At 45.4% G+C, this 12,350-nt stretch overlaps 1 long non-coding RNA gene across 1 annotated transcript; it reads right to left on the reverse strand.

Moving 5' to 3' along the window:
• Positions 1-7,392: 7,392 nt before the first annotated feature.
• Positions 7,393-12,006, reverse strand: LOC141370621 (uncharacterized). Its single transcript, XR_012374813.1, has 3 exons — positions 11,931-12,006; positions 11,601-11,673; positions 7,393-8,027 (listed from the first exon to the last, which is right to left on the reverse strand). It is a non-coding gene; the product is annotated as an uncharacterized lncRNA (long non-coding RNA).
• Positions 12,007-12,350: the final 344 nt, after the last annotated feature.

A 12,350-nucleotide genomic window follows, 5' to 3' on the forward strand; every position in this document is an offset into this window, starting at 1 on the left:
TAGAGTCAGCAGGAGCTACAGATCATTAATCATAAGACACAAAGCCTGCATGAAGGAGATTTATGTGGTAAGCTTTGGATGGACTCATGTTCCATCTCTGCCTGATGGCTTCAAGGAGGTGAGGCTGGGGAGAGAGGAAAGGACACTCCTACACGTGCCGGCTGGTACAGTCTTTCCAGAAAATGTAAGTTACCAGTATGGGTCAGAAGCCTTACATTTTTTTGCATTCACTTTGGAGAGATTCACTTTTAGGGATCTGTTCTAAACAAATAATGATGGATATGAGCGAGGATTAGCTATAAGGATCTTTTTTTTTTCAGTGCTGAAAAATTGGAAACATTCTCTATGTCCAGCAGCAAAAGATTTGTCACATAAATCCAGATATTGGGATTCTAGGCAGGCATTAAAATGGATAGTGTAGAAGAATGTTTATTGGCATGGAAAGATAGTTCATAACATTATAAGTGAAAAGGCAGGCTTTTGTTGTGATTGCATGGGCAATGCAAATTCCATTTTTTATAAATACAAGAGAAATACTGCAGTTTAATATTTAATTGTGGAAACTCAAATTATGAAAAATAGATATAATACTGGAAACAAAAGTCACAAACAAGATTATGTTTGAGTGGTAATACATTATGTCGTTGATAGAGAGACACCACTCGCACAGCTGAAAAAAATAAAAATTGCCTTTAATGGGAAAAGACAGAAACTTTGGAGATGTTACATGAAGCAGAAAGGAACAGAGCCCCCCACAGACAGAGATTTTCAGTTTTCCTGAATTCTCCACGAGGATGACGGCTGTTAATAACATGTGTGAAGTCTCTCCCTGTGCATTGCTCCAAGCTTCTCCTCTCATCTGCCCATTCTGGAGACTCTGGCTACCTGTCCCCTTGAAATCTGGTGATGGTCACTGATTCAAAAGAGCCCAGCACATTCCTGGTAGTTCAATGAAGGGCTGGATTAAAAGATGGAACCTTCAAGAACATTCCACAGAGTACCAGGGCCGCCTGAGGTCCAATGGTGCTGATAGGACCACAGATATTTTTTCTGACCTTCTTTGTTTATATTTTCCAAATATATTACTCTGTGAATTAATCATGACAAGCTCTAGGGTAACAAAATAACCCCTAAATCAGTAGCTTAGCACAATAACTTTTTTTTTCCTGAACTAAAACCCTGATGCCCTCTTGTAACTATGCCATTTAGGATACATGGCTCTGAGGGTTGAGGCAGCAGGGGAAGAGAGGGCATAGAGGTGCCACACCTGCACCTAAATGCTTTAGGACAGAAGACACAAGTGTCATTTCAATCTACGCTTCTTTGACTAAATTAATCACATGGCAAGGCACTGGGAAGCATGTTCTTCACTTGCTTTGTTGTTTTTTTTTAAGATTTTATTTATTTATTTATTAGAGAGAGAGAGATAGCAAGAGAGCATGAGCAAGGGAGAAGAAGGCTTCCTGCTGAGAAAGGAGCCGAATGCAATGCTGGGCTCGATCCCAGGACCCTGAGATCATGAGCTGAGCCAAAGGCAGATGCTTAACCGATGGAGCCCCCCAGGCCCCCTGCATGTTCTTCACTTGTACCGGGAAGTCTACTAAACCACATATAGAGGACACTGGTAATCCTGATCATCCTCTCTAATGAATAGTATTTTTAATACATTCACCAGGGTGAGGGATATTGTCACATTAGAATTAACCTCTGAAGGAAATTTTGTGCTGTCTCTCCAGGGAACCATTCACAAAGGTCACTGGCTTTTGTAAAATAAGTGGATGATTTTCCAGGTCTTGGGAAGCTCTCAGCAATTTGCCAGCCCCCTCCCACAGACACCTAACCCTCCCCGTTCTGGCGAACTCAGGGCACCAATTCCTGTATTATATGATGGGTGCAGGCTGGTTTGCCCCGAAACACAACAGTGTCACCTTGACTGCACAGCCAGCCTCCATGTGGTCTCAGGATGGCTGCCCCTGCTTGAGACATTGGCCTCCTAGACTTTCATCCAAAGGCAGAATGAGGCATTTCTCTAGTGCAATTACTTTTATCAAGAAAGGACACCTCTTCCCACAATCTTCACACCCAGCACACTTGCCTTACATTGGCTAAGGCTGCACACGTGCACACACTTAAACCAATCACTGGCCAGAGTTGTGGAATTACCATGGTTGTATTGAAACAACCAACATCCAACCCCCTGGAGCTGGGAAAGGGGCCATGGTGTATCTAGATCAAATTGGGCTTCTATTAGCAAGAAAGAAGGGAGAAGTGGCTGTTGATTGGGAAATCAACAGTCTTCTATGGATGGAATAGGCAACGCTTGCTGTAGGTCAGGTTTCATCTATATATTCACTCCACAAATGTTTCTACTCAGTGTCAAGTGTCATGATGAGGGTTCTGGAATCAGAGAGGAACTAGACACATCCCCTACCTTCAATGGATTTTCAATCCAGGAGAATTGGTCAGACATCTAATTAAATAATCATAGCAGATTGTGATAAATGCACAGATTAATGTCTAAGATATATATGGAAGAGAGTGTGGAGGAGAGACTTGAAGGCAACCAGGGAAGGCTTCTCAGAGGAGGTGACATTTGAGCTGGACTTTAAAGGCTGAGGAGGAGTTCACCAGTTAAACAATATGGAAAAAGCAGTCCAGGGAAAGGCAGAGATGAATGAACAAATGAATGAATTAATGAAAAAAACAACACGAGAAGATTTTTCAAAGAAAAAGAGGGCAGTGTCAGGTTTGGAAAGGCCTTTGAGAAGGTCAAGAGGAGTCTGTGGGTTGTAGTGTCTACGATTATATGCACGACTGACTGTGTAACTTCAGAGTAATTGCAGGGAAAGAAAATGAAGTACATTCAAGTATAGGAAGACACATTCAGCAGAAGTAATAAATCTACAAACCCTTCCAAACACAGACCTTTATGGGTATGAAGTATCTTAGGAACAGTCAAAATCAGGTACAATGGAGTAGTGTATCCTAATGTGGTAGAACTTAGGAACCACCTTTCTCCCATCCTGGATCTTTCCAAAGAGTTAACTCTTGGTGGCCAGTCCTCTCTCCGGCTACCGGGGAGACTGGAGAGGTTTAATCAAAGCAAATGGGAATAGCTGGAGAAGAAAGATGGCCAGTCCCCCATGGAGAGCATGTCCTTATTGCCATGTCATCCTGGGACTCTGGAAATGCATGGCCATAATGTGCTGACTGGGGTCTCTTCTGGCCTATGATATTTCCTTGCTTTCTTTTTTCTTTTCTTTTCTTTCTTTTTTTTTTTTTAGGGGGGGGAAGGGGTGGGGACGGGCACAGGGAGAGGGAGAGAATCCCAAGCAGGCTCCATGCCCAGTGCAGAGTCCAATGTGGAGCCCAACATAGGGCTCAATCTCACAACCCTGAGATCATGACTTGAACCAAAATCAAGAGTTGGATGCCTAGCCGACTGACTCATCCAGGTGCCCCTCCTTGTCTTTTTTTTCTGAAAATGATAATTAGCTGTCTTCAGTGATTAAAGTACAGGCTCACCTGGAGGCAGGGGTGGCTAATTTGACCCCTTAAGACCTTCCTTCAGCCTTTTATTGCAGGAGACAGCATGGTAGAGGGAATGTGATATAATAAAGAATATATCTGCTTTGGTCCAGGTTACTGGCTCAGTGTTTCAAAAACTCTTGGAATTTCCTGAGTGATAGGAGTATCTTTTGTTATTCATAATGAGCTCTTTTTGCGGGGTGGGGAGTGCAAGGAGGGGAGAGCTAGATGTTTTCAGGAGGTGGGGGGATTGGTTCTCAGAGGAACCATCCAAGTGATTAGAAGGTTGGACCTTTCATCCCCACACCCCACCTCTGGAGAGGGGACAGGGGCTAGAGATTGAGTTCAACCACATGGTTTAAATTAAATCAATGACTTAATTAATCATGCCTACATAATGAAACCTTGAGAAAAGCTCTTGGGTGTCAGAGCACGGTTGTAGGCATGCTCCTCTTTACCTCATGGGTAAATGTCCCTCCACATGTATAGCTTTAAGTCAGGTCACACATTCCTTATAATGTCCTTCAGTGGACCAGCAATTCTGCAATTTTTGTTTTAGGTTTCCCTCCCCATCTGCAGCCCTTCTAGCAAGCAAGTTACAGATCTGTAAATACTTCAGGGGCACTATTTTAAGAGAGCCCTTTATAAATCAGAGTGCTTCTGAAACACAAATGGATGTAATCACCCCTTAATTTGCCTGGTTTGTGGGTTTGGATTTGCTTGCTTGCTTTATTTAGACTGCTTCGAATCCTGTTGTGGGCTGAGAATCAACAGTCTCAGCCATAAGCGAGCTAGCTGTTATGTTTTGTTTTGTGCAACACCAGGTGTGATGCCAAATGAATGATGTTATTTTTTTCCAATGCTGTAAAGTTACACATTCAAGTGAGCATTGTTCTTCAAAGTTCTCACCTTGAGAGCACCTGGAGCACCCCCACAGGATCCCTTCTCCCACTCCCTTCCCTGGGAGCCTGAGGCTTCTTCCAGTGCAGGAAGTGTGCAGTTTGGTTTTATATCCTTATGGGTAGCACATGACTGGGTCCTACTCACCCCTACCCTCTCCTTCATGGGTCTCCCCATTTCAGTTGATGAGCAAAAACATAAGTGAAGAGAAAAGGGTTGTGGGGGTTCAGGTGCAAGAAGATGGGGATTTGGACTAAGCAGGTGACAGTGGGGATCAGGAGAGGTAAACTATTTTTGGAGTCCACAACTCATTGGATGTGGACAGTGAAGAAAAAAACAGGTCACTTCTTATAATCTCTCACCAAAATTCTTAGTGACCCTTCAGAGGCTTTGTCATACTTTGGAATCAGAGATATTTGTGATTGTTTTTCCATTGTCTATCTCCTATACTGTGAGCTGCAGAAGGGCAGTGGGTAGTGGGTAGTGGAGGGCTTAGCACACGGGAGGACCCAATAAATATTTGTGGAATGACTAAATGAAGGAATATCCTCTCCCCCTGATAGAAGCCTACACACAAACATAAACTTGCTGCATCCAGGGGTTGGGCCCCCTGATTTGGCTGTGAAGCTTGGAAGGCGAAAGCATTCCTAGTCCCCTTAAGCCCCCAGCATGGGTAGTCCAGGTACAGAAACACAATTCTCCAGACTCACAGAAGACACTGGAATGATGGCCTAATTTAGGACCAAACTGAGTTTTAGCAATTGTCCAGTCCAGGAGTTTTCCAGCTTTGGAGGTCCTGGACACTTCTGAGAATCTGATGAAAGCTATAGAGCCTCTCCCCTTCCCCAAATGTACATACAAACAGAATTAAGCACAGTATTTCAGAGATTACATTGACCACACATGGACCACCCTGAATTCTTGGTTAAGGATTTCTGATCTCTAACCTGAGGCTTTAGTTTTGCAAATGTGCCCAGAGAGGGGAATTGACTTGCCCCACATCACACAGCTGAACAGAAAGAAGGGGGAAAAAGCTTCTTTGAGCTCTGAGTGGTCAGAACGTCCTTGTCATTTCAGATTCCCTGCTTTCTCTGGGCAGAAACAGCCAGCACATTTATCCAGAGCTGGACTTTTCCATTTAAAATTCCTCATTTAGAAATGCATCTTCGGAAATTTCTTTGTACCAAAATCCCCTGAGACTAAGTTTAAGGTTTGGGGGAGAGAATTGCTGCACACTGATGTGTGTGTTGGAAGAGTTTGGGGAAAGTGGTTTCTGTTGTTAGTTAGGAGGGAAGTATTTTTCTTTTTTATTCTCTTTTTACTGTTTTCCCAAGTGTTTTCAAACTCAGAGGTGAACCAGAGCTCAGTTCTGCTCCATAGGATTAGCTAACAATCTTTGACAGTGCAGCATTCTCACTGGAAGTCAGAACCCCTGCAAAACACTGAATTATTCACACCAAATAGGTCACATTTGCTGATGGTGCAAGTAGAATTTTGTGTGTCAAAGAAAGACTCATTAAACTGAGTGCTTCAGTAAAGCAAGCATCACTGGGGCCTAATTTATTGGTGTTGCTTGACTGCTTCCCAAAAACGATGGGGGCTGCCTCTGTCCACATGGAGTAAGCCCATTTCTGGCTGTGACCAGGACGCATGTTTCATGAGGGCCTGCTCCAAGCTCTGTCCTTCATCTATGCTACTGGCATCTGGATATCAGAGTCTTCCATGCCCAGAGCTCTACAGGGGGCAGAACGACAAGACTTGTCATTTATTGGATGAGGGTTCCTAATCCAATGATGCTGTCTTTATCAGGAATAATTCGGTTGCAAGGAACAGAAATCTCCTTAGACTGATTCAGGTAAAAGGAGGTTGACTGAATGGATAAAGGGGAGTCTTTTGGATCCCAATGGTAGGGAAAACCACTGGGCCTTGAAAGAATCAGGAGTCATCAGATAACTATGTTTTCTACCCTTTCCTCTCTTTCTCTCTGGAGCCCTACGAAAGAATAAATGAATGAATGGAGTGAATGGACATATAAGAACCCAACTGCATCAATTATGCCAGATGGCCCCACAACTTCTGTTTAAATATGGCTCCCTAACAACCTAGGGCCATTAATGAATGTAGCCTGATGATGATCGAGTCTAATCCTAGTAGCCAAGGGAGGCACCAGTGCTTTGTTGCTGTCCGTGGTCCTAACCAACCATTGTGCACAAATATTTTTTCCTTCGCATTGGGATCCTGGTGGCCTCATCCAAACTGACCCAGGACATCTTAATCAGATTTTGAAAGAGGGTAGAGAAGCTAAAAAAGGAAGGGTGAAAGAAAAAGGCTATGACAGGCAGACGTGCCGGGCTACAGTCTGCTAGCAGTGACAGGAACTAAGCCGGACCCTTGGAGAGTCTATTCCAACGCACTCATGTTTGTTTTGTTGTTGTGGCTCTTTAATCTTCTATACCGATGAAGAAATTTGGTATTTTTCACAGTTGTAGGACAACTAGAATTACCGATCCTGTTCCATTCTGATGTCATACTTAGAAGTGTCGGGGAGCTCGCTGCTTTGTAATATAGCCTAATCACATTGGTATTGGAAGCTCCGTTTTTTTGAAAACATTTCTTATGCCAGACTCAGTCTGCTCACTTGTGACCATCACCCTCTTCCATAAGACAGCCCTTCAGACTATTAAAATCTGCTCTTGCCTCCCCCCAGTTCATCCCTTCTCCACCAGCTCACTCGGCCACTCCCCAGTTGACCCTGGGATTCCGGCTATGCTGCCTCAGCACATCCTAGCCGAGCATCAAGTGGCACAAAGAGACTGAGGCAAAACTGCTGAGGTGGGAGTCTGGGCTAATGACAGCATCTGGATGCTCAGTTCCAAGCCATCCCAAGTCCTGCCCAGTTACAGGCTGCAAGAAGGTGCCCTGAATAGGCCCCAGGGATCAAATAAACCAATTAACCTGCTTCCATTCTGGTGTAATTTGCCAGTTTTTATGAAGGTGATTGTGCATGCACACAGCACCTGGGCATTCAGAGGGTGGCCTGCTGTTCATGTCAGCTTGTCTGCCGACAGAATGCTGTCACTTTCTCTAAGCCTGCCTCCCAATTCATGAGGAATAAGCTGAAAAGATTTGAAATCCAGTGTGTGGGTCTTACTTCATAAAGTCTCGCTGCTGTTGCCAGGATCCTGTGGCCCCGTCAGCCCCTCAGGTGGGTCTAAGAAAGGTGGTGTTCGGTTGCACCATTGCTGTTCTAGATTATAGACTTCGGAGGTTGGAATATCCAGGTTGAAATATCGGGGTGCTTTTCCTCACAAGCTGTAGTCAACACTTGGCGGCCACTTGCCCCACCTACCTATCTACAGTGCTCTGAGAACTGTGGCCAGGTTTGTGCCGTCATCCTTCTCCCCTCACCCCTCTTCCTGCCCCTGCTGATTGGACGAGGCACGTACACCTGATAGATGAGCTGAAAAGGCTGTTCTTCCAGAAGGCTGGAATGAGGACTGAGAGCTGCTAGTCAGTCTGTGCTGCACGTCGGCAATGGTGTGACCTGGGCAGCCATGGCTGCAGTGGAGAGAAGGGATGTCTTCTTCTGGGAAGCCAGTCTGCAGACAGACAAAGAGAGAACAATGAAATAGAGGCCGGAGCTGGGCCCAGGAAGCACGTGGCCAAGAGAGAGACAGGGAAATGGAGAGACTTCCCTTAGACCCGGACTAGCAGGGCCCCACAACTCAGGAGAGCTTGCACTTTGGAATGCCTTCATGCTTTCCTAGAAATCTTCTAAGGCCCCTCTCTAGAGCCTGGAACCTGCTGGGGCTGGCTGCACCATCCAGGTAGGGCACCTTAAACTCAGACCAGCACCCACAGAAGCTCCAGTCTCTGCTCCTCTCCTGAAGGGATCCTTCACCACATGTATGGGGTTGACCAGATGCCCCAAAGATTGTGGTTGTCCATGGCCCTGGAGCTTCATGAGCTAATGGTTCACACTAGCCAGTATGATATTTCTTTAATGGCACTTTGTGCAAATGGTCCACAAAAATATGCCAACATGCTGATTTATTTATTTTTATTCATTTATTTGCCAATGTGCTGATTTGGATTGACTCACAGTGTTTATAGAGCCAGGAGATCTACAGAAAACATTTGCCCTGGGACCTGCACACCCTAGTGACAGCCCTACCCTGCAGGTCCTGATAGCTTCCATTTCCTTCTTCCAGTCCTTCTGGAGGCCCTGGCCTCTATGAGGGGTGCAGTGCTCCCTGTAAATTCCTCTGTTTGCTTCAGCCACCTTTCAAGACTATTTTCTAGTATCCCGGCAGCCCAGTAGCCTCAACAAGCCTCTCCCTGCTCAGGGTTTCCATTGTCTGATCTAAGAAATGGGATAATAGCCCCAAATATCTCCTTCACAGAGCTGTTTGAGAGTTCATGCATTTTTTTCATTTATCAAATGAAATGAGTGCCTGCCACATTCCAGGTGCTATGTCAGGGGCTAGAGATACAATAGGAGACAGACACGGCCCAAGCTGCTTTCTTATAAACCTGACACCTAGCAGGAGGAGACAGACAAGAACACATTTAAAAAATATGTGTCTGTGGTAATAAGTGTTAAGGAGAAAAATCAGGCAGAATGAGAGGACAGGAAATTCCTGGGGTTGTGGTATATGCTATTTTACATAGGGTGAGGAAGGCTTTTTTGATAAGATGACATTTGAGTAAAGACCTGAGGAGGTGAGGAAATGAGCCATGTGGACATCTAGGGAAGTTTTATCCTTGCAGAGGGAATAGTAAGTGCAAAGGCCCTGAGGCAGGAACATGTTTGGCATAATGCAAGAGGAACACAAAGGCCATGTGGTTAGAACACAGGGAAAGAGGGAAGGGAAGGTCAGAGATGAGTCAGGAGGTGAGGAGAAGGTCAATCCTATAGGGCCTTGAGAGCCATCATAAAGACTTTACTTTTTCCTTTGAGTGAGATGGAAAGCATAGGAAGGTTTTGACAGAGGAGGGATGTGATCTGAATTACATTTTCATACGATCATCCTGACTTCTGGGTCTAAATTAGACTGGAAGGGAAAGAGGAGGATATTGAAGCATAGGCATAGGCAGAGAATCATTTGTGGGGCTATTATAATCCTCTAGGCAAGAAGTGGTAGAGCAGCCTAGTATCAGCAAAGGTGGTAAGAAGTGGTAGGATTCTGGAAATATTTTGAAGGTAGGGTTCATAGGCTTTTCTAATGTGCATTGTGAGAACTATACCCATAAAGCACACATCTACCACTGTGCCCAGCTAAGGCATGGAGATCTGGTGTGTTTGGGTCAAGGATCCCCACACTGTCTTCAGAGAACAATACTTCATCTGCTCCTGGATGTGGGCCATGGCACCAACACATGAGCCCTGGCCCGCCCAGTCTCCCTAAGGTTAGACGAGGCAGGTGATGCTGTCCCCACAGCAGAGAGAAAGACAGAATGATGCCCTTCTTCTCAGTCTTCACTGGGTCTCATAATCTATCCCATCATCCCCATGAATCAGAAAATGCAACTATCTTGGGTGCCTGGGTGGCTCAGTTGGTTAAGCGACTGCCTTCGGCTCAGGTCATGATCCTGGAGTCCCGGGATCGAGTCCCGCATTGGGCTCCCTGCTCAGCAGGGAGTCTGCTTCTCCCTCTGACCCTCTGACCCTCTTCCCTCTTGTGCTGTCTATCTCTCATTCTCTCTCTCTCAAATAAATAAATAAAATCTTAAAAAAAAAAAAAAGAAAATGCAACTATCTTGATGGTGTCCACTGTTCTGTGGCCCCAATCATAACACATAGTCTCTTATCCAGACAGAGGACATTTGTGGAGCTGCTTTCATGGGCTGCACACAGATGATAGAAAAGGTTTTAACATCCAGACCCTGCTCCAGAGAAGCCCCTGACCTGGTGAAAGAAACAGAAACATATAAAAGATAAATGAGTACAATAAAATAGTCTTTTGAGATAAGGACCAAACTGGACATATAAACAAGGTGCTTAGAGGCATTATGCAGAGAGGATAGGACCTACTCAGTAGATCAGAAAAAAGCTTTGCAGAAGAGAAGGCATTTGGTCTGAGTCTTGAAAGGTCCATAGGCGTTTTCCCGGTGCTTAAGGATGAGAATAAGATTCCAGATGGTATTTGCCAAGGCACACAGGTATAAGAATCCATGGACTGTCTGGGGAAGGACCGACGGCCCCCTGGGGCAAGAGTGTTGGATTCACACCACCAAGTTGACCAACAAAGAGGAATGAACCCCGCTAAGGGCCAGGCACCGACGATATAGTGGTGAATATGCTAGGACTGACACACAACTTCCTGGAGCGTCTACTGCTTGAGGGAAGAACTTCAGGGAATGATGTTCCTTAGATCCTTCCATGGAAATATTTCCGTAACACCCTGCACTTCCTTCGCTCTTTGTAGCTGTCATCTGGTGATCTGTCATGCTCTCCAATTAAGCTGTGAGTTCTTCAAGAGCAGAATGCTGTTTACCTCTCCTGCATCCCTTATGCCCAGCACAGTTCCTGGCACATAGTGGCTACTCAAGACGCACGCAAGGAAAGAATAAAAGAATAATTAATGAAAAGGTGGTAGGGTTAGTTTGTGACTGGCCTATCTCGGCTCCCAAGCTTCTTAAGGGAAACTTACTATTGCTTCTATTCAATGCAACAAGGCAGGAATTTTCCTTAAGCCGCAATAATTGCATTACCCTAACACAGGATTGAATTAAACACAGCCTTTAACATGAGTGATTAAAAATGCTTCACATCTCCCACTGGCACTTAGAAGTCAGCTCTCCTCCTGAGCCATTCTCTTCCTTCATTGACTTCTCCTTATCAGGGACGTCAAGATCATTGGCATTAAGAAAGCACATTATGTTGGCTCTTTTCTTTTCCAACACTGCAAAAAGAAACAACTTGACCTTTCATAAGGAAAATGGAACCTCGAGCTTCCCCTACATGGCAGCGGTGTCTGGGATTTCTTATCTTCATGTCAGGAGACCTTCTCTCCAGCCAGGCAGGACTAGGGCTGGGGAGATAGATGAAGACTATCTGATACTATTTCCTCAAGAGAAAATGCTGAGGAGAAGGTTTATTAATAGTGCAGACCAGCCCTGCCAAAGGCTACCTTGAGGAGGAGATGGACAGTGAGGAGGGGGGCACCCACCTCCAGGGTCACAGTGAACTCTGCTGACATTTCATCTCTGTGACATCTTTGCAGAGGATCCCAGGCTGTTTTCCTGGGGGATGAAAAGAACAGAATGGCCACAGTCAGGAAATTAAAATGGAAAAAAATGGACTGACCCAGCAGCCAGAAGGGACAGAATGAATCCCCTCTTGGAAAAGGGCAAGTCTCTGTAAGTCTTCTGTTTGGCTGGAAGAGATAAGAGATGTGACTGTTGCCATCATCTGCTGATTAGAGCTCTCTTTTGTGGTTACACTTATACCACGAAAGAATTAGAAGTGCTTGAGTCCTTGGAGTAGATTACCCAATTACCTCAATCCTCGTCTCCCCTCGCCCTTGCCCTTTGCAATGAGATTCTGCGGCAGCTCCCACCAAGGGGCGGGGCCTATCCCCCACTTCCGGAACCCGCCTGGACTTTGTGACTCGCTTTGGCCAATAGAACACCAGTGGAAGTGTTATTAGGCCAATTCCGAGCCTGAGCCTCAAGAAACCGTGCCTACTTCCGTTCTCCCTGGAGAATCTTCCTGGCTGTCCCATGAATGGCGTGGGCTAGCCTGTGGGAGGGTGAGAGCATGGGAGTCAGACTCAGTCCAGAGTAGTAGTCCCTGCTGAGGCCTCAAGCATGCAAGAATCCAGCCAGGGTCAGTAAATCTGTCTACCCAACTTGTGTCTGAACACAGATGTAAGAATGTGTTTAGCTGAGATGAGAAGGACCACCCAGCTGAGCCCAGC

Source organism: Callorhinus ursinus, unplaced genomic scaffold, assembly GCF_003265705.2.
Source record: "Callorhinus ursinus isolate GAN/ISIS: 27379988/994484 unplaced genomic scaffold, GSC_fseal_2.0 scaffold41, whole genome shotgun sequence".
NCBI classification, from domain to species: domain Eukaryota; kingdom Metazoa; phylum Chordata; class Mammalia; order Carnivora; family Otariidae; genus Callorhinus; species Callorhinus ursinus.